General features: G+C 44.4%; 1 pseudogene; it reads right to left on the reverse strand.

Moving 5' to 3' along the window:
• Window positions 1–1,804: 1,804 nt before the first annotated feature.
• On the reverse strand, window positions 1,805–27,192 carry LOC136515422 (glutathione S-transferase 4-like; annotated as a pseudogene).

The raw sequence follows: 27,192 nt of genomic DNA on the forward strand, positions 1-27,192 counted from the left end.
AAGTACTAGAGGATATGACAAGGATAAGCACATGTACCTCATCGGCATATCTACCGCTGCATGTAGGCCATCTTTTTTTTTTTTTTTTTTGAGGGAACCATCTAGACCATCTTTAGTGGACCGACCACACAATAGAGAAGAGCTTTGTTAGATAGGAAAGAAAAAAATCCTAATCGAATTCCATGAAGAGGAAGCATTAGGGTGTTAATCCAACTCACCGTGTGGCCTTTGTTTGGATGTAGTCGGATTCGTATCAATCCATATATGTTGTGGTGGATTGGAGTGGAACTTAACTAAATTGCACCTCAATCCATCCTAACACATATGGATTATGGTGAATTTGACAATATCCAAACAAGGCTTGAGTGGGGCGGCAACTCCACTCCTCCCCTACATCTAATTCGCTAGCGCAAAATGAACTCCAATTGCCGGTGATTATTACCGAGTTTTGCTTTAGAATAATCGAAACAATTAGGTTCCACCATCAGAAAAACCCAACATCAGATTCCATAATCACAAATGTATATATTCTCAACAAGTGTCCCAACTGCCAATTCCTCGAGCAATATCATAGTCTCAAATTCCCTGCATCCAAAACTTGCAACTTCCAAGGGCGTGTTTAGTTCGCGAAATGAAAATTTTTAGATGTCACATCGGATGTTTCAGGGATGTCGGAAGGAGTTTTCGGATACTAATAAAAAAACTAATTACATAGCTCGCCTGGAAACTGCGAGACGAATTTATTAAGCCTAAGTAATCCATCATTAGCGCATGCTAGTACTGTAGCACTTATGTCTAATCATGGACTAATTAGTCTTAAAACATTCATCTCGCGATTTCCAACTAAACTATGCAATTAATTTTTTTCGTCTATATTTAATACTCCATACATGTGCCGTAAGATTCGATGTGATAGTTTAGGGTGAAAATTTTTTAGAACTAAAACAGACCTAAGACATTTGTAGGGCGATAGTACTGTCAAGGCTGCCAGCTGCAAACTGCTAGCGCAAACATTAGAACGTAGTACCGGGTTGTGGATGACATACCAACAGGGGTGGGACCACGCTGTCTTGAAAAAGGTGCTTTATGTTTATATTCTACTCCATCTGTTCCAAATTATTAGTTATTTTAACTTTTTTTGTTTATCCATCTCGTTATGTATCTAGACATATTATTATATTTAGATGCATAGTAAAATAGATATAAAAAAGTTAAAATAACTTATAATTTGGGATGGAGGGGTAACTATTTAATGCTAAGAGCGTCTTCAATAGCAATTTGCAAGTAGCTAGCTAGATGGAGCTTAGAAATAATAAAAAAAAGCCACTATAGTGGAGAGTTACGTAAGGTATAAGAGAGTTGTTTATGGAAGATCGTGTTAGACTAGCTATTTGACAGTCGTTAGCTATTTGATCTCTCTCTTTGATAGGCTGATAGCCAATAGAATTCTTCCTTGACTAGCTATTTAAAAGCCATTGGAGATGCCCTAAAATGTTCTAATTTAACTTCCAAACTGTTCTTAGACTTTCTAAAATAGAAGCATTTCTTAAATATTCATGGCCCTAGGGGTGGTTATTGCAGCACAGGTGCCCCTGCATTATAATATCCAATGCCAAATTCAATGAAATCTGCTAGCTACAGGGCAATCTGAAATGTGACGAAATCTTATTGCTAAATGTGACGAAATGCATTAAATTTACAAAACCCCGTTATTCATGCGGATAAAAAGTGAACAAAATATAAAAGTAACAGGTGCCACAGGTAGGAAAGTAGTTTAAACACGCAACACGCGTCACTTGCTTTATCACTCACCGCCGAGCGGCATGAACTCCGCCACCTTCTTCGCCGCCGGCCGGGCGGCGAGACCCTTCCACCAGGCGCTGACATGTGGGAGGGCCTCAACCAGCGTGGCATACTCGGTGGCCATGAAGTAGTGCATGATAGTGAACTGGCTGAGGTCGGCGAGGCTCAATGCATCGCCGGTGAGGTACCTGCTCTGCGCCAGCCGCGCCTCATACACCTCCAGCACCTTCTTCAGCTTCTCCACGTTCTCGTCGACGACGGCCTGGTTGCGCTCGCAGCCAAACAAGGCGGGCGCGATGACACACTCGACGGCGATGGCGCCCGCCGGCGGTTGCAGCTGGTGGGCCTCCACATCCAGACACATGTCCACCAGCGCCGACTGCTCTAGGCTGCCGGACCCTAGGAGCTCCGGCTTGTACTAGCGGAGCACGTGCCTCGAGATCGCCCGGACATTCTTTTATTTTGAAATGTGTTATATATTGGGATTTTTTGTGGTGCTGGACATTCTTTTATTTTGAATTTCAGTTTACACCACATGAAAGAATCATGCTTCAAGAAAACCACATATATCAAATATTTTTGTGGCTGCTGTGTCCGGTCAGTTCAAGCTGCTGCGTTCGGTCAATAGATGACCGTTGAGATCGGGCGAACTGTGTTTGAAGAAGGGGACACGTGGCGTGCATCGCACGACCGGACGCTGAGGTCCAGCGTCCGGTCGTCCCGACTTTTGCCTAGTGAAGGGGTAACGGCTCTATTTGTTCGTGGGGTTATAAATAGAAGCCATGGTCGACCTTGGGCCGGCAGCTGAGCACACTAGAGCCTTGGTGGCTTGTGTAGTAGTGCTTGGGAGCCCTCCATCTCACATATACTTGATAGTGATCATTCGATTGTGTGAGAGAGCGATCCTAGTGCGATTGCATCGTGAGGTTGCATCGAGTGGCACTAGTTGATCGAGTTGCAAGCCGGTGGTGCTTGTTACTCTTGGAGGTTGCCACCTCCTAGACGGCTTGGTGGTGGTCTCCGTTGAAGCCCGCAAGAAGCTTGTGCGGTACTCCGGAGAAGAGCTTTGTGAGGGGCATTGTGCTCGCCCCACGGGAGCCATGAAGAGCAACTCTAGTTGAGCGTGTTATTGAGCTACCCTCACTTTTAGGGTAGGTTCTTGCGGTGTCCAACGTGCGGGCTTGGCGGGTGATGCCAATTAGCCGCCGAACCATCAAGTGAGCGGTCGACACAACGGGGACGTAGCGTGTTGGCAAGCACGTGAACCTCAGGAGAAAAATCATCGTGTCAACCTTGTTCTTCCCGTTGGTTTGCATCCTCGTTACACAAGCTTGTAATTACTTTCATATACATTGTGCTTGTGTAGTTGCTCTTGTAACTAGTTAGCTTGTGTAGCTTACTAGTTACCTTCTTGCTTGTGTAGCATAGAAGTAGCTCCCTTGCATGGCTAATTAGATTTGTGTAACCTTGTTAGTCACTTTGCTTAGTTTGTGTAGCTAAGTATTTGCGCTCTCTAATTTGGCATTGGTTGCCTTGTTATTGAGTATTGCTAGTGAGCTTAGTTGGCTTTGTGCTTTTGTTTACTAGCATGTGTAGGAGCTTCCTTGTTGCTTAAAGTAATAGTGGCATAGGTTTGTGTGACCTTGCTCCTAGAATTGGTTAGGTGAGCTCTAGCTAGTCTGGCACCTTTATTGCTAAATTAGTATCTTTAGAAGGTGCTAGAGAACATAGATAGATGGGTGTAGTCTTGGCTAGACCGATAATTCCAATTCTGCGCTTATTTCGGTTAGCCGACGCGATTAATTTTAGAAAGGACTATTCACCCCCCTCTAGTCCGCCCTCTCGACCTTACACCAGGGAAGTAGGATGCCTCCCACACATTAATTGATGTTTGGATCTACTATCATTTGCAGTTCAATAATTTGAACACCTGGTTAATCATCTTGCATTTAGTTCCACAATAGTTGTACAAAAGTGGTAGATTTCAGTCTGACACCAATTGATTCTTGGATCTACTATCATTTACAGTTCAATAAATTGAACACCTGGTTAATCATCTTGCATTTAGTTCAACAATGGTTGTACAAAAGTGACAGATTTCTGTCCGATACATAAATTGATACTTAATCTACTGTGGTAAACTAAGCAACTTGTCAATGAACATACCGAAAAATAAGGTAAGTACAAAATAGGTGAAACAAGAACAGGAATCACATTTCTTTCTCAAAGGTACGAAATCTTCCATCATCTTCGTTGGAGCCCTAGCCATTTCTTCAATCTGTGGTATAATCTCTTTCTCCTCCTGCAGATGTTCTTCATTTGTTGTAACATTGGCCTCCACCTTTAGCTCCCAAATCTTGTTACGTAAATCCAAAATCAAAGTCCTCAGAAATTTTCCATATGGACGATCGTGCCACTTAAAGAACCCAAAATCTAAGTCGGGCTACGAAAAAACTAAATTACCATAAGTACAGCCGGATTTCAACATTTGCATTACGAAAATAGAATGAACAAGAAAAAAATCGAGTTACATTATTTGCCCTGCAGCATCTATGGTACCAATGTCCTGGGTTTCCATCACTCCATGAAATCCACCGAGGCGTCTTCAAGCCGCAGCAACACAAAAGTGGGGGCTCTTATGCGTAGGGGTGGTTCTCGACATGGCACGGGATGGATGGCCCCCTCCTATTATAGCCTCCTCCGCTAGAAGCCGGTGTTCTTCTCGCAACAACACCATGGGATGGTGCTGACCACTAGGAGGAGTTGGAGCTAGATGCAGCTATGAAGCAGTCAGGGTTCAAAGTGTTTCACACTTTGATTGAAGAGGTCGGCCCAGGTCTTTTGTCTACGCTTTTGCCTCCCGCCAAAGCGCCAAAACATCCTTCAAAACCTTCGCACTCCCGCCAAGATGAAATGTTGTGTCATCGGTGGTTCAGGGTACTATCCGCCTATAGAAGAAGGCTTGTTTTGGATCCTCTATGCTTACATAGAGGTGTACACGTGGACCACAATCAAGACCAACTGATTGAATTAGCAGTTCAACCGAAGTAATAGTTCAATGATTATGCAGTACTCATACATACTAATCTAGAGGTTTCGTTAGTACATATAAACTTCATTAACATAAAAGTTTCACAAATTCTAAGACTTAATGTCAGATGGGTAGGCAGTTGCTAAGGTATTCAATTGGTTGATGCGGTTCCGAAAGCCATAGGTAGTGAACCATAGCGAAGATGACAGCATCTCCGTCCATGGATACATTGTATCTATAAAATATGTCTACTTCCTGTCCAGTCCTGCAAAGCACCAAAATCTCTCGACAAACAGGGTCTTGAATGATTCTTGTCAAATTTTGTGGTCCGAGAAGGTGACGAACAACGGCTTCATCAATCAACAGTCGCTCCAGGTGAATGCTCCGTCCCCAAGTAGTAAACAACGTCATCTGGCGTTCTGGTGCCACCCCTAGCCACCAAAACATAAGATTGCTCGCATTAAAATGGCTTCTTCTGAAGTAAGACATATGTTGCAATGAAGAAATTTCTAATATGAACAAAACTGATACCAAATCGAAAACCAATTGGAACCAAATGCAAACAGGGGGGTGACCGAATGCATCTAACCTTCAACGGGCGTTGTCCATGATGACAATGCAAGGTGCTCGAGGCAGGGCAAGTACAGGCGATGGGTCAAAATGAAGATGAAGCAACAGGTGGGGAGAATGAAGATGAAGCAACAACAGGTGGGGGGGGGGACTAATGGATTCGTATTGGGGTTTTTTAGTTGGTCGAACTGTCGTCAAGGCACCGACAGGACCCGCGGGGAGCTTAGAATGTTGCTAAACGAACGGTCGAGATTGATCGGCAACGAGAACGGACAACACATGATATGTTAAACAGTGTCCGTATTAAGTCGACCATTGCCACGCTAATCCAACGCTATAATATGACGATTGTCAGTGATTAAATTGCTTTTAGATTCTCCTACAAACAACTGCAACCGTACATGACAGTTTTTTCCCTTTTCATTCACAAATATACAGAAAAATTAAAAAACATTCGTCGAGAGATCAAATCCATGCACTGACATTTGAAAGTAGTATTGGAAAGAACTTGCTTTGCATTTCATATAAAAAAGGTGGCATTGAAGAGATCAAATATGCGCGAATATAATTTTTTTCTTTGATTGATTACATATAACAAACATATATGGATACAATTTGGACGAGTATATGATTCTACTCGTCCGAAAGTATAGTATTTAACCTAAACTATTAAAACCACTTATACTAAATATAAACTACTTAATCTAAATATATGATCGCCTCGCTCGCTTGGGAGGAGGCGAGGCGAAGTAAGAGTCGTCGTCGTCTTCGGCGTCGGCGTCAGAGTCGTCGTTTTAATACCGCTACCGCATCTATCGTTAACCCGGCGGTGGTAGAAGTCTGAACTGCCGGTCTTAGTCCTAGGAGGCATCGCTATCGTTCCAACCTATGGTGCAAGTATCACACCATCACTTCTATCGCTACGACAGTGAAAGTGGCGACAGTGATAAATCAATCTGTAGTAGTGTGATACACTGTCCATGGAAGATGATCGAGTTCAAGATATCCTTTCAATTCTTATAACAGATGCAACTACAAGTGATTTATTACAAAAAATCCTGACTACCTTATGGTATATCTGGAAAGCTCGAAATGATCTCAGATTTGCCCGGAAATCATGGACCACTTGGCAGGTGCACCGTGCTGTTGCTGCGCATTTAGCCACAGCAGCAATGGCGAACTCAACTCTGGATGCACAGGGACAAAGCTGCACTGATGGACAGCCCCAAGAGGACATCCCCCTCTCTGCAGGAGTCCATACATCACCAGCCGGCCTTTACTGGACCACCGAACCAGGAACAAGCACCATCAGGTTCCACTCCCCCTTCTACACTTTTGAATCACCCTAGCTTCAATATGTACAGGTGCACAATTCCAATGACGAACAGGTACATGATCCAAATGCCGGCCCTGCTACCTGGCGTCAGATGCTATGCTGATGCTTCTACGACACCTGATCAGCCATCCATGCAGCCAAGAATGGCAGGTCTAGGAGTATTTTTTCTTAATACACAGGTACTCCCTCCGTACTCATAAAATATGTCGTTATGGGCCTCTACTGCGTTTTCGCGAAACATGTCGTTGTGGCCGCGTGACCCCGTACGTGGTCGCGTTTGCCCCTGGAATCCTTTCGGCTGCCTTCCTTCGCTAATCACGCGCGCCGCCGAGCATTAATCGCGTTTGCCGCTTCGTTTCTTCGTCGACCATTCACTCGCAAGGTAGTAGATGCAGGAAGCTAGGTACAAGGCGTTTAAATAGACGAAACACTCCAAGCGTCAGGCCTGTTGAGCACGCGCGCAGTGAAAAGAAAATAGCGCCAGTGAACTCAAACGAAAAAAGCGAACGAAACAAACGAGCGCCAGTGCACAGCGACATGCTTCTTTCGCATGTGCCAGGCCAAAATTGCGCAGAAACACGCTCAGCCACGTTCAGCCGAAACAAAAACAGTGCCATGCAAAATCAGGGCACTAGCAAAAAAAATATGCACCCGCCAGGAATCAAACCCGGTCTTCAGGGCTCACGACGCACTATGATAGCCGTTTGAGTTATGGTTCTTTCTCATATGGAATGCACCCGCAACCCTATTTAATAGGGGCACATAGAGAAAAATACCCCCTAATTAATCACTCTTTGGTAAGTACAATCATGTCCTAAATGACATGTTTTATGAGTACAGAGGGAGTACAACCGGTGCACGCCATCTACATCAAGGCTGTCATGACCAATGCTGCATCTGTGCTAATAGCGGAGGCGGCTGCTCTAGCTCTCGCAGCTACTATTAATGATGCTCTTAACATCAACAACACCACATTCTTATCCGACTGCCAACAGCTGGTCCACTTCCTTAATGACGCAGATCAAACCAATCCCTCAGACTGGAGAATCAAATACTTTACCCAACTCTTTGCTAACTGCGCAGGTCAAAGACGATAAAAAATTTACAAGGTCAACCGGCAACTCAACCTACGGCAGACACTCTGGCCAGACAGGCCTTATCCGCCTCTAGGCCTGGTTTAGATTGGAACTTTTTTCAACCTGATGAATAGTATCACTTTCGTCTTATTTGGTAAATATTGTCCAATCATGGACCAACTAGGCTCAAAAGATTCATCTCGTGATTTCCAACTAAACTGTGTAATTAGTTATTTTTTTACTTACATTTAATACTCCATGCAAACCGCTAAAAATTGATGTGATGGAGAGAGAGTGAAAAAACTTAACTTTGATGGGATCTAAACAAGGCCCTAGTTCTATTACTACAATCTTTGAGCCTGTATGCTCCAGTAATGATCATCATCATCATTGTCCAGTGATGAATGCTCTGCTGTTGTAAACTTAAACCCTGTATCTATCATTGCAGCGCGTTGCTGCTGATGTAAAGATGCTTGTTGTTAAAAAAGGGTAAAGTACACTTTACAACCCTCAACTTGCACCAAAGTTCGATTTTCAACCTTCAAGTATGAAACCGGTCAAGAAACACCCTCCAACTATCAAAACCGGACGAATTTGGTCCTCGACCGGTTTCAAAAGTGGTTTTCTATTTTCGGGAGGCGCCGAAATTTTAAATTATTTTTTTGAACATCTTAACGTCCTCAAATGAAAAAACTCAAAACTACAAAGTTGTAGATCTCATTGAGCTCTACAATTTACATATAAAAATTATCTTCATCTGACATCGTATCGAAGGGTTTTCTATTTTTTGAAATTTGAGTCTCATCACGCGACAAAATATGGTGCTGAAATTTTATATTATTTTTTCGAGCATCTTACTGTCCTCAAATGAAAAAAATTAAAACTATAAAGTTGTATATCTCATCAAGGTCTACAATTTACATATAAAAATTATCTTCATTCGACATCGTATTGAAGGGTTTTCTATTTTTTGAAATTTGAGTCTCATCACGCGATGAGACTCAAATTTCAAAAAATAGAAAACCCTTCAATACGATGTCGAATGAAGATAATTTTTATATGTAAATTGTAGACCTCGATGAGATCTACAACTTTATAGTTTTAATTTTTTTCATTTGAGGACAGTAAGATGCTCGAAAAAATAATATAAAATTTCAGCACCATATTTTGTCGCGTGATGAGACTCAAATTTCAAAAAATAGGAAACCCTTCGATACGATGTCAGATGAAGATAATTTTTATATGTAAATTGTAGAGCTCAATGAGATCTACAACTTTGTAGTTTTGAGTTTTTTCATTTGAGGACGTTAAGATGCTCAAAAAAATAATTTAAAATTTTGGCGCCTCCCGAAAATAGAAAACCGCTTTTGAAACCGGCCGAGGATCAAATTCATCCGGTTTTGATAGTTGGAGGGTGTTTCTTGACCGATTTCATAGTTGAAGGTTGAAAATCGAACTTTAGTGCAAGTTGAGGGTTGTAAAGTGTACTCTACCCTTAAAAAACAACTGATAACTGGATGCAGGAACAAGCTCAGCCATCACTGCGCTTCGTTTTTCTTTTGGTACTTCTAGACTGATTCTGCAAGGCTGTCGCTCATCGGGCACCTGCTCTCCTCGGTCCCAACAAAAGTGTCGTTTTAGGCCGCGTTTAGTTCGGGTCCCAACAAAAGTGTCGTTTTAGGCCACGTTTAGTTCGGCCACCGAATCGGCGCCGCCGGATTAGGGTTGGCATTTTAGCTACTGTAGTGTTTTGTTTTTATTTGGTAATAATTGTCTAATCATTGACTAATTAGGCTCAAAACGTTCGTCTCGTAAAGTACAACCAAACTGTGCAATTAGTTTTTGATTTCATCAACATATAGTACTCCATACATGTACCGCAAATTTGATGTGACGGAGAATCTTCTTTTTGCATAGTGCCAAATTCTGAAATTTGGGGCAAGCTACTGGTCTCCACCGTAACCTGCGGACTCTTCACTTCCTAACACCTTCCACTCTCTCTTTTGCTAAAAAAACAGCACCAGCGAGAAGGCGAAGAGAGCATGATGGCCTAGCACGGAGGCGGAGCGCGCGGCGTGCTCTAACCCGAAGGCGGAAACAGAGAGATTTGGCGTCAAGTCGGAGCTGGCGGCGCGAAGGTGGAGACGGCTGGCATGACCGACGCGGAGGTGGACCAACCGGCCCCGGCACGGATCTTGCTCCTCCCTCTTCTTTTCCTCTGTTGACGCCCTTCTCCTTCTATGAGATCTGTCGCCCTCCCTCCTCTTCTCCGACGGCTGCCCTCCCCTCCTCCATCCACAAACTTGCCAACGGAGGCCGCGCGAGGGCTAAGGAGGCGCACTCGCCCATACCTGGCAGTGTCATATCATCTTTTTTTCTTAGTTTGCACCCTATAATTAATGAACATATATCTAGGTTCATCTTTTATGCTTGGGAGTTCCCTTAGAAGTCGGACTGGAGGGAGTAGTAATTCGTAGGCTCCACAAGATAAAGAAAAATCTCTATGAGAGAATGATGTGGTCATATTTCAATTGAAAAGTATTATACGAATGAGCTATTAGATTATTGCTTATTACAGATAGCAAAATCTTCTAGCCATCAGTTACCTTTATTACTAACCATTCTCTAACAAGAGAGAATTTGTATTATATTATTATAAAGTAGTTGTTTAAAGTTTCTACCAATAATGAAAACATTTGTTTAGCCATAGTCAAATACTTTGTTAGCAAACATTACTGCTAAAGATTAGTACAAACATTTGTTTAGCCATGTCCGGGCGATCGCGAGGCACGTGCTCCGCTAGTACAAGCCGGAGCTCCTAGGGTCCGGCAGCGCCTAGAGCAGTCGGCGCTGGTGGACATGTGGCTGGATGTGGAGGCCCACCAGCTGCAACCGCCGGCGGGCGCCATCGCCGTCGAGTGTGTCATCGCGCCCGCCTTGTTTGGCCGCGAGCGCAACCAGGCCGTCGTCGACGAGAACGTGGAGAAGCTGAAGAAGGTGCTGGAGGTGTATGAGGCGCGGCTGGCGCAGAGCAGGACCTCACCGGCGATGCATTGAGCCTCGCCGACCTCAGCCAGTTCACCATCATGCACTACTTCATGGCCACCGAGTATGCCACCCTGGTTGAGGCCCTCCCACATGTCAGCGCCTGGTGGAAGGGTCTCGCCGCCCGGCCCGCGGCGAAGAAGGTGGCGGAGTTCATGCCGCTCAGCGGTGAGTGATAAAGCAAGTGACGCGTGTTGCGTGTTTAAACTACTTTCCTACCTGTGGCACCTGTTACTTTTATATTTTGTTCACTTTTTATCCGCATGAATAACGGGGTTTTGTAAATTTAATGCATTTCATCACAATTAGCAATAAGATTTCGTCACATTTCAGATTGCCCTGTAGCTAGCAGATTTCATTGAATTTGGCATTGGATATTATAATGCAGGGGCACCTGTGCTGCAATAACCACCCCTAGGGCCATGAATATTTAAGAAATGCTTCTATTTTAGAAAGTCTAGGAACAGTTTGGAAGTTAAATTAGAATATTTTAGGGCATCTCCAATGGCTTCCAAATAGCTAGTCTAGGAAGAATTCTATTGGCTATCAGCCTATCAAAGAAAGAGATCAAATAGTTAGCGACTGTGAAATAGCTAGTCTAACACGATCTTTCGTAAACAACTCTCTTATACCTTACGTAACTCTCCACTATAGTGGCTTTTTTTTTATTATTTCTAAGCTCTATCTAGCTAGCTACTTGCAAATTGCTATTGAAGACGCCCTTAGCATCAAATAGCTACTCACTCCGTTCCAAATTATAAGTTATTTTGACTTTTTTTATATCAATTTTGCTATGCATCTAAATATAATAATATGTTTATATACATAATGAGATGGATAAACAAAAAAATCAAAATAACTAATAATTCGAAACAGAGGGAGTAGAATATAAACATAAAGCACCTTTTTTCAAGACAGCGTGGTCCCACCCCTGTTGATATGTCATCCACAACACGGTACTACGTTCTAATGTTTGCGCTAGCAGTTTGCAGCTGGCAGCCTCGACAGTACTATCGCCCTACAAATGTCTTAGAAGTTGCAAGTTTTGGATGCAGGGAATTTGAGACTATGATATTGCTCGAGGAATTGGCAGTTGGGACACTTGTTGAGAATATATACATTTGTGATTATGGAATCTGATGTTGGGTTTTTCTGATGGTGGAACCTAATTGTTTCGATTATTCTAAAGCAAAACTCGGTAATAATCACCGGCAATTGGAGTTCATTTTGCGCTAGCGAATTAGATGTAGGGGAGGAGTGGAGTTGCCGCCCCACTCAAGCCTTGTTTGGATATTGTTAAATTCATCATAATCCATATGTGTTAGGATAGATTGAGGTGGAATTTAGTTAAATTTCACTCCAATCCACCACAACACGTATGGATTGATACGAATCCGACATCATTCAATCAAAGGCCTCATGATGAGTCGGATTAACACCCTAATGCTTTCTCTTCATGGAATTCGATTAGGATTTTTTTGACCAAGCGGCCCGCCACGGCGTAGGCGCCTAGCCACTGCTCTACTCCTGCAGCCCGCCACGGCGTAGGCGCCTAGCTGAGCCAGCTGCTTGGTCTGCGGCGCTGCATGCCTCGGCGATGCATGGGCTAGGCCTGAGTTGACTGCACTCTGGCGCTACTTGGTCTACGGCGCTGCATGCCTCTGCTCACTGGGAAGCGATGCCATCCGCACGCACCCCAGTAAACTGTTGTGCTTCTGACCACATGGCCTACCTCCATGGCTAGTATTTTTTGTCCATTCTTTATTTATACACTACGCCACGTGAGCTGGCGATTTGTCCTGCTCATTGAGGACGTAGGTGTGGTGAGGTGAGGACTGAGGTGAGGTGTGGTGAGCTGGCGATTTGTCCATTCTTTATTTATTCCGTCCGTAGGTGTGGTGAGGTGCGCGGCAGCGCCCGCCACTGCTCTACTCCCGCCGCTGCCCGCCACCGATTTTGAAATGTGTTATATATTGGGAATTTTTGTGGTGCTGGACATTCTTTTATTTTGAATTTCAGTTTACACCACATGAAAGAATCATGCTTTAAGAAAACCACATATATCAAATGTTTTGTGCCACTTGACTCCTTACAAAACATGTAAATTTTTTTTTCACTTTAGCTCACACTTAGCTCTAGTCTCATATAGATCATGTCGTGTTATTATTTGTTAATGTTTACGCTAATGACAATTAGACCGTGGGATTTTAAAGATGCCATCTTTCTGTAATGCCTCACTTATATATACTCATATAGCTCTGTTTTGCTTATTCCTCTTGTACCACCGGTCAGTAAATGTTGCTTACGGCCATTAGCTTCTTTTTTGCAATATCATCACGGAAACATCTGTATCTCTCTCTATAGTTGATGAGGCAAAAAAAAATGTTGCCATGGTCACGTAAGGGTGTGATATGTGAAACGAATTGGCAGGTTTACATGGCGTTGAGGGGGCACAGAACGCTGTGAGGCTTTCTGAAATCGTGACAACCTTTGATATGAAGCAAACTGCAATACCCTCTTTAATTTAACAATGAATTAAAACATTTTGTATCCAGGCGCAATCAAAATACATGTTTCAAATGTCGGCATAATCTGCACGGTGAAACTGTGAAGGAATACCAACATCTATATAACATTAAATAAGTAATAAGTGTATAATAAAATATATTTCGTTGGTCTATCTGATGACATTGTTTTGGTGTCATAAATATTGGTGAATTTCTCTAAAAAAATATTAGATTACTTTCGAGTTCCTCTCATTTCTTTGGAACCAAACCGAGCTTAAGATAATTTGAGCTATTTTGAACAAGACGAGTATGAAAGGATCAAGATGCCTAAGAGGGGGGTAAATTGGGCTAATTCTAAATTCTCTTGCAATAATCAAATCCTATGATAGCCCAATTAACCCATTGTGCCTAGAAAAGTGTTTCTATCAAACTAACGCACAACGGACTTGCAACCTATGTTCCAAGCTTACTCTAGCATGCAATTCTATGGATGTAAAAACAAGTATTGAATTGCTCAAAGTAAATACTCAAAGTAAATGCTCAAAGTAAATAGAGAGAGAGGAACACGACGATGTTTTGCCGAGGTATCGGAGAGTCGCCACTCCCCACTAGTCCTCGTTGGAGCACCCGCACAAGGGTGTAGCTTCCCCTTGATCCACGCAAGGATCAAGTGCTCTCTACGGGTTGATTCTTCGACACTCCGTCGCGGCGAATCACCCAAAGCCGCTCACAACTTGAGTTGGGTCACCCACAAGCTCCGCCGGGTGATCACCAAGCTCCCAATCACCACTAAGCCGTCTAGGTGATGGCGATCACCAAGAGTAACAAGCACGGACTCTCACTTGACCACGCGAAGCCTAATGAGAAGATGGATGCACACTTTGCTACTCTTGATTTACTAATGAGGCTACTCTCTTGGATTCTTAAATCTCAATCACCTCACTAGGACCTTGCTCTTCTTGGCACTCACAAATGTGTTTCTCAGCTGTTGGAATGAGCAAAAGTGACTCCACACACGAGTAGAGCTTCTATTTATAAGGCAGCCTGAAAAAACGAACCGTTATGAGCTTCTGCAGGGTGACCGGACGCTCTGGTCATGTTGACCGGACGCTCCGGTCAGTTCAACCCGCGAACCAGTGAAACTGTATTGACCGGATGCTGGCAGGGTCCGGTCACAACTGACCGGACGCGTCCAGTCGCATGAAACCCTCACTGGATGCTTACTGGACTCGACCGGACGCTGAACCCTCAGGGTCCGGTCAAACTGACCGGACGCGTCCAATCACAGATTCCCTTCTCTGGAACCTTACTAGAGTCGACCGGACGCTGCCTCTCAGCGTCTGGTCACTTAACCGATCTAGCGTCCGGTCACACCGAACGCTGTCTGCTTGATCAAATGAACTGACTGGACCCTGCGGCCAGCGTTTGGTCAGCATTTGACCCTCCATTCACTTCCAACTCTTGATCATATGTGAATGAAGTTTGCTCCAAAGGATCTTAGGCATTCATAGAAGCTACCTAGAGCTAGTTTTAACAAGTGTGCACCATACCTAACTCACTAGACTCAACTAGGTCAAGCTACCCGTCCATACCCCCCTTAATAGTATAGCCAAAGGAAAAACAAAGTCCTAGGCTACTCTAAGTGTCTCTTCAACTCCAATCGACACTTTGAACTAGTCATCCTTAACCTTGTCGTCCATCCTTTGAAAACCGAAACGATTTCCATCGTAGGGGCATGACAACCTCGATTGCCCAATCGATCTCCATTACCATGACCTAACTTAATTGCCTCTGCAAAACACACGTTAGTCATAGTAATCTTGTATTGACATTAATCACCGAAATCCAACTAGGGGCCTAGATGCTTTCAATCTCCCCCTTTTTGGTGATTGATGACAATACCACCTCGAGTGTGTTAAAGAGTGAGGTTTTTGACGGGCTTGGTTCATATAAGCTTTTGTCAATAAGAACAAAAGAGTTAGGCAAGCTTATATGACCCAAGCCAACACAATGTACTCAAAGGATATGAATTAAGCATGAGTACAAATAACAAAGCTCATTTGCTTCGAAGTATAAACACGGAAGCAAAGGCAAATGAGCATTACACAAGTGATATGACATATAAATAATGTGAAGTAGAAAGCACACATGTCATATATCAAAATCACGTAGATAGCACTATCACATATATATAATAGTATGCATGAAAGTAAACACATGAATGCATAAGTAATAGTGTATCACACAAATAAAACTCCAAATGTATATAATAAGCTAATACTAGATAACTAGCTCGGCCTAAAACTCGCTCCCCTTGAGTCTACATACTCGAACCCTCTCCCCCTTTGGCGTTAAACACCAAAACCTAAGGGTCGGTCGGCGGGCTACAGCGGACGAGTCAGGCGCTGAAGTACGTGGAGCAAGATGAAACTGGGCGCCATCATCATCTAACCCTGAGCTCTGAACTGACTGACCCTCTATGGCAGGAAGTGTCGCTAAAGCGGTCTGGGTCTGAGCTGGAGCAGGTGCAGCCTATGATGCTGCAAGGATGTCTGTTGTAGGATCTGACGAGGTGACAGACGAGGGGAGTCTCTGAGTAGTCATGATAGCTGGAGCTGCTGTAGACGTACCGGCTGTATGCATATGAGGAGGTGTAGGCATGCCAGTCAACTCGCTGAAGGATGCTCCAAGACTCCTAGAGACTAACGTGTCAGGCATAAAAAGCGAGGGTGGCTGCTCCGGTGAGAAGCCCGTGTGATATGGAGTGAACTGTGGGGCAACCACTGGTGAGGACAACCACTAGGACACCTAAACTATAGGTGAAGTGAATGGAGTTGGGGGTTGTCCCTGACTCTGAAGCCCACTAGGCTATACTGCTGGAGTCGTCGAAGTGGTGGTAGGCAGAGCAAGCTGGGGCGAAAGCTGTGGCTGTGGGGCCCCAAGTGCTGTCACTACATGCTGCATGAATCCCATGAGCTGCTGCTACATAAGTAACTATTGGTGCTGAAGGAGCTGCTGCTGCCGCTAGAACTCGTCCTGACAAGCCTGAAACTATGCGAAGTTGGTAGTTGTCTCCTGTGCCTATCGTGCCTGCTCCCGCTGCATCCGCTCAAGTATGGCAATCAATGCGAGGTCTGTCTGCGGTGTGGGTGGTGCTGAGCTAGAACTGCCAGCCTCTGCATCATGTCTACGTGGAGGCATCTGAGGTATCGGCTGATAGTCATCATCTGAGCTATCACTAGACTCGGTCATCCCCTGCTAGGCCTCGAGCTGCTCCTCCTCTATGGCGGCTATGCCTCTAATGATCTCGTCCTGCTGAGCTACTGACTCTGGAACATCTAGACAACGGCTGGGCTGAGCAGGTGCCTATGGAGTGCTGTGCCTGATCCTCTGTGCCATGTTATATGCTAGAAACTCTATGGTGGCAGCCCTGTACTCGGCAACTATCTCTGGGGTCCTGACTTGCACACACTTAAGCATCAAATATGTGATCCAATGTGCATACGGAAGCTGCCTACGACCCTTGAAGCCCTCAGCAATAGTATCCTCCATCTCTGATAGAAGGAGGTTCCAAATGTCGAACACAGTCTGCTACATCAGGGCATTCAGGAGCCAGAGCTGTAGGCGAGTCAGACCCTCTCTGTATCCCAACCTGGGAAGTAGTGTCCTCCTGATAATGGCCTCTAGCACTCTCGTTGTAGGAGTCAAGTCACTGGGTTCCTGCTTGACCCCTCACCAAACGGCTCCTTGAAGCAATGTCGCACCAGATCTATCGGGGGCACCATCCCTCCATGAGGGCGCTTGGGAGGCTCCTGCTGTCCATAGCATACCTCATGCAGCTTGACAGGCTGATCCTGTAGCCGCAGTATCTCCCGGGCCCTGAAGCTCATCACCCGATAATCTCTGCCGTTGAATGCAAAGTGAATGAAGTTGTGATGCGGATCAACGTAGAGTGAAGCATAAAACTACCGGACCCAAGATGGTACATATACTCCTGTCCGGCCAATTAGATCTGCTAGCCCCGGCAAATATGACAAGTAGGGGCGAATGTGCTCTCCAGCTGCTGCCACAATAGACTCCAAACTATAGACCCTCTGTGATATGAACACTGCCCCACTGTTGATATAGGCATTGTAGAAGTCCTCCTGGAGCGGTGTATAGAAACCCTCTGCTACTCTCTCATCCCTCCTCAGAGGGAACCACACGTCGAACTCAACAAAATGCAGCTAGCGAACCTGCCTAGCTGTAGCGGCCCTCAAGTCAAGGTGTACCACTGGCGGAGGACCCTGTGGTCTGGGCAGAGGGTGTGAACCCCTATGCTGTGTAGCTGGCCTCAGTGGAACTGTAGCACTAGTCCGACTAGAGCGGTGTAGCTGGGGTGCTGGCTTGGTCTCCTCGGCCTGCTGGCCCTCCTGAGTCTCCTGAGCTGGCTGAGGCTCTGCTGGTAAGGGCTGCTGCTATGCCTCCTGCTGGGACTCCCCCTGATGCTGAGGCTCCTCAATAGCTAGACGACGACCAGCCATCATGATAGTCCCAAGTGGACTACCATGAAGTCGCTCAATCTCCCTCAGTCCGTCCTGCGCATCTGGTGCTAGCTGATCTGCTATGATGACTCTACTATGGGCACCGCCTCTCTTGGCACGCTCTACGGCCTTAGCCACTACAGCTGCTCTCGCTGTCTCTGTGTTGGGGTACTTGCGCTTCTTGGATGTCACCTTCTTTATAGACTTGCCTTTCGATCCGGTAGGCTGGCGAGGCGGGGGCCTTCGATCATCATCACCTGGGCCACCACCAACGTTCTTGGTGCGAGCCATCTAAACTAACAAGAGGATGAACTGCCGCTGATGAAGATCACCTATCAAACTGACACTCCCGAGGCTTGGCCTTGATCCGTACTCGCGAGCTTGGCTCCGAGTTGACTGCCAACTGCCACAAGAACCACAACAGCACCAACTCGCTACATGATAGAATAGATAGATATACGAATAAATACAATATATCTACTAGATGCGAAAACCTAGGAAGCAAGCAATGTAAGTATGAAATTGAGACGATGGGCAAGCTACCTGATGAATCGGTGATCCGAGAAAAGGAAAGACGTCACGCGGGGGAATCCTCAAAATCGTCTGGGGCTAGGGTTACGAAGAATAGCGATGAACCGGTGACCCTAGATTCTTTGAAATCAGTGCATTGATGCAATTTGATCTAAGCAAATCAAAATTGAAACAAGGAACTAGCCTTACCGAGAGGAGGTAGGGCTAGGGCACTGGAATCGACTTTGAATGCCAGAGGAACAGACGGCGGCGCTGTCATGGAGAGCCACATGGATCAGGCAAGCGTGCGAGCTAGGGTTGGCATGGCACAGGGGCGAGCGTAGGCAGGGCAGGGTAGGCATGGTGGCGTGCAAAGCGGGCGCAAGGTGGTCGGCTCGGGGCTATGGCGGCGTAGCGAGTGAAGCAGCGGCGATCTGGCGGTGGCTCGGGCTAGGGCAAAGGCGATGTGAGGGGCGAAAAGGGTACGGCTGAGGTTAAATAGATTCCCCATACGCGACAGATAAGGAAACGGGGGAAAGAGTCCTGAAGCTGCGCGAAATCCACTGACCGGACGCTACCACCTAGCGTCCGGTCGATTCCAAAGAGGTCCAATTCCTCTGGAATCGGGACCGGACGCGTCCGGTGGTCCATGATCGGACACAGGCAGGGTCCAGTCAGTATAGCCTATTTCTTCACCAAACAACCGGACGCTGGAACCCCTTCTGACCGGACGCACAAACGTAGCGTCCGATCACTCCTTCAGCAGCAGTTCACCTCCTGTGAACTAACCGGACGCTGGACCGCAGCGTCTGGTGCAGCGTCCGGTGCACCTTTCCCAGCAAATCTTCAAAGTTCCTTCACACTGCCTATTCCCAATCAAGTCCCAACTTGAATAAGATCCAAATAAACACCAATTGGGACTGATGTGAGTGACCTCTCTCAAACCCTCATATTTTTCAAAATATTTTGCCTTAGGCTATAATTCTTTTTAAGAAAATAGGCAACAAGAGGGCAAATGGAACAAAACGACAAAACAACATTCATGCATATGCAATACTTGTAAGTAAATCTAGTTGCTTGTCAAATTTGATCCAAGGTTAAGCTTCTTCACACGCTTTTCGGCGGTTATCTTAACCATGTTAGACAAGCCCTATATGCATTGCCAAAAATAAAACATGTTGTATATTACAATGAATTCAAGGGACAACACAAGCTCAATTTTTTGTGAAGTTGCTAAAGTCAAGTACATTGAGCTCATTCCGCAATCTACAAAATGTAGCCTCATCTAGCGGTTTAGTGAAGATATCCGCTAATTGATCTTCGGATCTTACACCTTCTAGTGATATATCATTTTTAGCAACATGATCTCTTAGAAAGAAATGGTGGATATCTACGTGCTTGGTGCGAGAGTGTTAAACCAGATTATTTGCAAGTTTTACTGCACTTTCATTGTCACACAAAAGTGGTGCTTTTTCTAGACCTACACCATAGTCTAGCAAAGTTTGTTTCATGTATAAAATTTGTGCACAACAAGCACCCGTGGTAATGTATTCCACTTCGGCGGTGGACAAGGCCACACTATTTTGTTTCTTGGAGGACCAAGACACAAGTGATCTACCAAGCAAATGGCACCCTCCAAATGTGCTCTTTCTATCAACTTTGCATCCAGCGTAATCTGAATCGGAATAGACAATTAATTCAAATGAAGCTCCTTTGGGATACCAAAGGCCAATGCTTAGTTTGTGCTTAAGATACCTAAGGATTCTTTTTACAGCAATTAAATGTGTTTTCTTAGGACTAGCTTGAAATCTAGCACACATACACACACTAAACATGATGTCGGGCCTAGATGCGGTTAAATATAACAAGCTACCAATCATAGAACGGTAGAGAGTTTGATCAACCGGGTTACCTCCCTCATCTAGGTCGAGATGTCCATTAGTAGGCATTGGTGTCTTGATTGGCTTACATTCATCCATCTTGAATCTCTTGAGAAGATCTTTTGTGTATTTCTCTTGAGAGATGAAGATGCCTTCTTTCATTTGCTTGACTTAAAAACCAAGAAAGAATGTAAGCTCACCAATCATTGACATCTCGAACTCCTTAGACATCAATTCACCAAATTCTTTGCATGAGTCTTCAGTTGATGATCCAAAGATGATATCATCAACATATACTTGACAAATGAAGATATTCCCATCAAGCTTCTTGGTGAATAGTGTGGTGTCGACCTTCCCAATGGTGAAGCCCTTCTCAATGAGGAAGTCCCGAAGGCGCTAATACCAAGCTCTTGGGACTTTCTTGAGCCCATATAGTGCCTTGGACAACCTATAAACATGATTAGGATATCTAGGGTCTTCAAACCCAGGAGGTTGATCAACATAGACTAGTTCATTAATAAAGCCATTTAAAAATGCACTTTTCACATCCATTTGATATAGTTTCATTTCATGATGTGATGCATATGCAAGAAGGATACGGATGGCTTCTAATCTTGCAACCGGTGCAAAGGTCTCTCCAAAATCCAAACCTTCAACTTGAGAGAACCCCTTTGCAACTAGTCTTGCCTTGTTCCTCACAACAACACCTTGATCATCTTGCTTGTTGCGGAACACCCACTTTGTTCTAATGACTCTTGCACCTTTTGGTCGCTCTTCAAGAGTCCAAACTTCATTGCGAGTGAAGTTGTTCAACTCTTCATGCATGGCATTGATCCAATCTGGATCTTTAAGAGCTTTTTCTACCTTGGTAGGCTCATTGCAAGAGACAAAAGAGTGATGAGTGATAAATGAAGTAAGTTTTTGAGATCGAGTCATTACACCCTTTGATGGACTCCCTATGATGAGATCTTGTGGATGATCTTGTAGAAGAGGTGTATTTCTTCTATTGACCACTTGAGGAGGAGGTTGTGGAGCATCAACATCTTGTGCTTGTACAACTATTTGCTCATGGGAGATATGAGTATCTTCATTTTCTACTCTCCCATCTTTTTCACCATCTTGTGGTACACTTGATGAAGAAGGTTGGTTAATGACTTGTACACCATCTTCATCATCTTTTGGCTTGATGTCTCCCACTAGAATATTCTTCATAGCCTCCCTCAATGGTTCATCACCTACATCATCAAGATTCTCATGTGCTTCTTGGGAGCCGTTAGATTCATCAAATTCCACATCATATGTTTCTTCAACCAAGCCGGTGGCATGATTAAATACTCTATATGCTTTGGACTTCAATGAGTAACCAACAAGAAAACCTATATCAGAACGTCTTTGGAACTTCCCTAAGTGTTGCCGCTTCTTGTAGATATAGCACTTACAACCAAATACCCTAAAGAATGAGACGTCCGGTTTCTTCCCATTGAGTAACTCATAAGGTGTCTTGCCAAGGAACTTTTGAAGGAATAGGCGGTTGGATGCATAACATGCGGTGTTGATTGCTTCCGCCCATAGAGCTTCGAGGGTGTTATACTCATCTAGCATTGTCCTTGCAAGAGTGATCAAAGTCCGGTTCTTCCTCTTAACTACACCATTTTGTTGAGGAGTATAAGTTGCGGAGACTTCATGTTTGATTCCAACTTCATCACAATAGGCTTCAATATTTGTGTTGTTAAATTCTTTGCCATTGTCACTTCTAATCTTCTTGAGCTTCACTTCAAATTCATTTTGAGCTCTCATGGCAAACTTCTTGAAGCAAGATGCAACTTCGGATTTGTCATGAAGGAAGAACACCCATGTATACCTTGAATAGTCATCCACAATCACAAGACAATAGAGATTTCCTCCCAAACTCTTATATGTTGTTGGTCCAAATAAATCCATGTGTAGGAGTTCTAGCACTCTTGTGGTTGACATGAAAGCTTTGGTTGGATGAGTGTTTGCAACTTGCTTGCCGGCTTGACATGCACTACAAAGCTTGTCCTTCTCAAACTTCACATCCTTCAACCCTCTCACCAAATCATTCTTCATAAGCTTCTTGAGTGAGCTCATCCCAACATGAGCAAGTCTTCTATGCCATAGCCACCCAAGTGTTGTTTTGGTGAATAGGCAAGTCTTCAAATTTGCATCTTCGGAGGTGAAGTCAACTAGATATAAGTTGTTGTATCTAAATCCATTGAATATCACTTGATTGTCATCTACCTTGGATACAACAACCTCCTTCTCGGTGAACAAACATTGGAAGCCAAGATCACACAATTGCCCAATGGATAGCAAGTTGAAGCTCAATGAAGCAACATAGAGCACATTGGAGATGGAATGATCATTTGATATTGCCACTTTGCCCAATCCTTTAACCTTGCCCTTTGAATTATCTCCAAATGTTATTTTCTCTTGTCCATCTACCTCTTCATCTAGTGAGGTGAACATACGAGGATCCCCGGTCATATGTTGAGTGCAACCACTATCAATAACTCAATAACTTCCACCGGTCTTGTAGTTCACCTACACACAAGCGATTCAAGCTTTAGGAATCCAAACTTGTTGAGGGACCTTCACCTTCTCAACAAGTGACTTAGCCACCCAAATCTTCTTAGGTCTACTCTTGTCGGGGGTCCTAAGAACATAACTTTCATCTTTCCACTAGAATCTTTTCTAAGTATGTAGTGAGCATTGAAAGCAAAGGGTCTAGCATGCTTAGGCAAGGGTTGTGGCGGTGGAGTTTGACACTCATGAGCAAAGTGGCCTTCTTGTCCACACTCAAAACATCTCTTTAGCTTTGGCTTTGGCTTTGATTGTTGTTGTTGAACTTGAGCCTTCTTCTTCTCTATACTTGCCACATATCCAATCCCACTTCTATCCATCTTCATGACGGTGTTCATGAGTAGCTCACATTGGAGATGTTTGCCTCTAGCAAACTTGCTCAACCCAATCTTGAGATGTTCTTTCTCCATCTTGAGCTTCTTGTTCTTTTCCTTGAGAACCTCATTGTTCTTCTCTTCCTTGAGCTTCTTGTTCTCTTGTTTGAACTTCTCATTCTCAAGGATCAACTCTTTGTCATGATCAAGAGTTTTGAGCACAATGATGTTGTTGCTCTTCATATCTTCAAGATCTTTCATGAGCTTCTCATTATCACTCTTGAGCTTGACATACTCATCATAGTCATTGCACTCAACCACTTGCTTGCCTTTACTACTAGATCCATGCTCAATGCTTTCATCAATTAAATCATCACATGAGGTAGTTATATCAATCTTAACAACATGGTTAGTAGCATCATGTTGCTCATTTGGTAAGAATTTTTGAGCAATAACAAGAGTATCATAATTGATCTTTAGAGTTGTATATTCATATTTTAGCTTGTTGTGACTAGTGATAAGCTCATTGTGCACCCACTCAAGTTTATCATGTTTATCTTTAAGCTCTTTCTTAGAAGATTTGAGCTCCTTGAGTTTGGATGATATAGAATCATTTGTTTCTTTGAGCTCATCATTAGCCTTTTCCAATGTATCACACTTAGCTAAGAGTGAATCATTTTTAGCATCAAGTTTTTCATTTGTAGCTCTACTCTTTCTAATGATCTTAGTGTATTTTCTTAATATTTTGACAAGATCATCATATGTAGGTGAATCATCATCGCTATCGCCATCATCATCACTAGCTTGCTCATCATCACTACTATCATCACTCTTAGTTACCTTGCGTTCACCCTTGGCCATAAGGCATAGGTGTGTAGAGGATGATGGCGATGGTAGTGGTGAGGATGTAAGATCAATAGCAATGGCGGACACCTTCTCATTGTCACTATCATCATCGTATGATCCACTTGATGAATCAATGTCCATGAGCCAATCACCGACAATGTAGGCCTTGCCACTCTTCTTCTTCTTGTAGAAGTTCCTCTTTTTGCCATCTCACTTCTTGTATGGTTTGTTCTTTTTCTTCTCATCTTCATCTTCATTGCTTGAATCATCTTTCTTGCCCTTGTTCTTGAACTTGTCTTTCTTGGGCTTTGTGCATTGATGAGCTAGATGGCCAAGTTTGCCACAATTGTAGCAATCCATCTTGGAGATTGGCTTTCTTCTTGAGCTAGTGAAGAACTTCTTCTTCTTGCCGTCAAACTTGATGCCACTCTTGTTTAGCCTTTTTAGCATCTTGGCGGTCTTCTTCACCATGAGAGCAAGGCTTTCTTCATCATCTTCATCACTTGAGCTCTCATACTCCAGTCTTGCTTTGCCCTTATCTTGGCTAGCTTTGAATGCTAAGTCCTTCTCTTTCTTCTTTGTAGAGGATGAGCCATCTTGTGGTGTGATGTGCATGTACATCTCATGAGCATTGATCTTTCCCAAGATTTGTGTCGGTATAGCGGCGGAAAGATCACCTTGATGTACCACGGTCATAATGTGCCCATATTTGTCAATGGGGAGGACACTCAAGATTTTTCTCACAACGTCGGATAGTGACATTTGAGTAAGTCCAAGCCCATTGACTTCCTCTACAAGAACATTTAAACAAGAATACATCTCATTAGCACTTTCTTTGGGAAGCATCTCAAAAGAATTTAACTTTTTAATCACAAGATGATAGCGTTCCTCATGCTCACTCTTGGTTCCCTCATGAAGCGCACAAACGTCTGACCATAGTGCATGGGCGTCTTTATGGTTCCTTACACGGTTAAACACATCTTTGCAAAGGCCTCTAAAGATGGTGTTTCGAGCCTTTGCATTCTATTTTTCATAGTTAACCTCATTGTCTTGTAGGTTAGTAGCATCCCGAGGTTTTGGAAAGCCTTGAGAGGCGGCTCTAAGAATACCAACGTCTAGAGCTTCTAAGTACGCCTCCATGCGGATTTTCCAATATGGAAAATCATCTCCCTCAAAGATAGGAGGAGGTCCATCCCCGTGAGACATCTTGCTCTAAGCGATTAAGCTTAAAAACATGAGCATGAGGCTCTGATACCAATTGAAAGGATCAAGATGTCCAAGAGGGGGTGAATTAGGCTAATTCTAAATTCTCTTGCAATAATCAAATCCTACGGATAGCCCAATTAACCCCTTGTGCCTAGAAAAGTGTTTCTATCAAACTAACGCACAACGGACTTGCAACCTATGTTCCAAGCTTACTCTAGCATGTAATTCTATGGATGTAAAAACAAGTATTGAATTGCTCAAAGTAAATACTCAAAGTAAATGCTCAAAGTAAATAGAGAGAGAGAGGAACGCGGCGATGTTTTGCCGAGGTATCAGAGAGTCGCCACTCCCCACTAGTCCTCGTTGGAGCACCCGCGCAAGGGTGTAGCTTCCCCTTGATCCATGCAAGGATTAAGTGCTCTCTACAGGTTGATTCTTTGACACTCTGTCGCGGTGAATCACCCAAAGCCGCTCACAACTTGAGTTGGGTCACCCACAAGCTCCGCCGGGTGATCACCAAGCTCCCAATCACCACCAAGCCATCTAGGTGATGGCAATCACTAAGAGTAACAAGCATGAACTCTCACTTGACCACGTGAAGCCTAATGAGAAGATGGATGCATACTTTGCTACTCTTGATTTACTAATGAGGCTACTCTCTTGGATTCTCAAATCTCAATCACCTCACTAGGACCTTGCTCTTCTTGGCACTCACAAATGTGTTTCTCAGCTGTTGGAATGAGCAAAAGTGACTCCACACATGAGTAGAGCTTCTATTTATAAGGCAGCCTGAAAAACAAACCATTATGAGCTTCTGCGGGGTGACCAGACGCTCCGGTCAGTTCAACCCACGAACCAGTGAAACTGTATTGACCGGACGCTGGTAGGGTCCGGTCACCACTGACCAGACACGTCCGGTCGTATGAAACCCTCACTGGATGCTTACTGGACTCGACCGGACGCTGAACCCTCAGGGTTCGGTCAGTACTGACCGGACACGTCCGGTCACAGATTCCCTTCTCTGGAACCTTACTAGAGTCGACCGAACGCTGCCTCTCAGCGTCCGGTCACACTGAATGTTGTCTGCTTGATCAAATGAACTGACCGGACCCTGCGGCCAGCGTCCGATCACACCGGGGCCAGCGTCCGGTCAGCATTTGACCCTCCATTCACTTCCAACTCTCGATCATATATGAATGAAGTTTGCTCCAAAGGATCTTAGGCATTCATAGGAGCTACCTAGAGCTAGTTTTAATAAGTGTGCACCACACCTAACTCACTAGACTCAACTAGGTCAAGCTACCCGTCCATACCCCCCTTAATAGGATAGCCAAAGGAAAAACAAAGTCCTAGGCTACTCTAAGTGTCTCTCCAACTCCAATCGACACTTTGAACTAGTCATCCTTAACCTTGTCGTCCATCCTTTGAAAACCAAAATGATTTCCATCGTAGGGGCATGACAACCTCGATTTCCCAATTGATCTCCATTACCATGACCTAACTTAATTGCCTCTGCAAAACACACGTTAGTCATAGTAATCTTGTATTGACATTAATCACCGAAATCCAACTATGGGCCTAGATGCTTTCAGTGTATAAACGAGGGCACTAAATGGAGTGAATTATTGGTTCATTGGCGCGCGTACCAAAGATGGTGAGGTCTCCGTCCTCAAGCACCGGCACCTCCCCGAACGGTTGCAATCAGAACAGGGGAGATAGTCAGTAATAATCAAGACAGCAGGGGCCTTGCAGAGATGGTCTCATAGAGTTGTAGCAGCAGCAGCAGCACGCACGCATGTTCCTGGTGAGGAAGTCGGGGCGGCGGTGGTCGCCGGCCTCCCTGCTCATGGCGATGAGCTCGTAGTCGACGCCGACCTCCTCCAGGCACAGCAGCACCCGCGACATGAATGGCGAGATCGCCCACCCGTACACCTTCACCGCCAT

This window comes from Miscanthus floridulus, chromosome 17, assembly GCF_019320115.1.
Source record: "Miscanthus floridulus cultivar M001 chromosome 17, ASM1932011v1, whole genome shotgun sequence".
Classification (NCBI taxonomy): Eukaryota; Viridiplantae; Streptophyta; class Magnoliopsida; order Poales; family Poaceae; genus Miscanthus; species Miscanthus floridulus.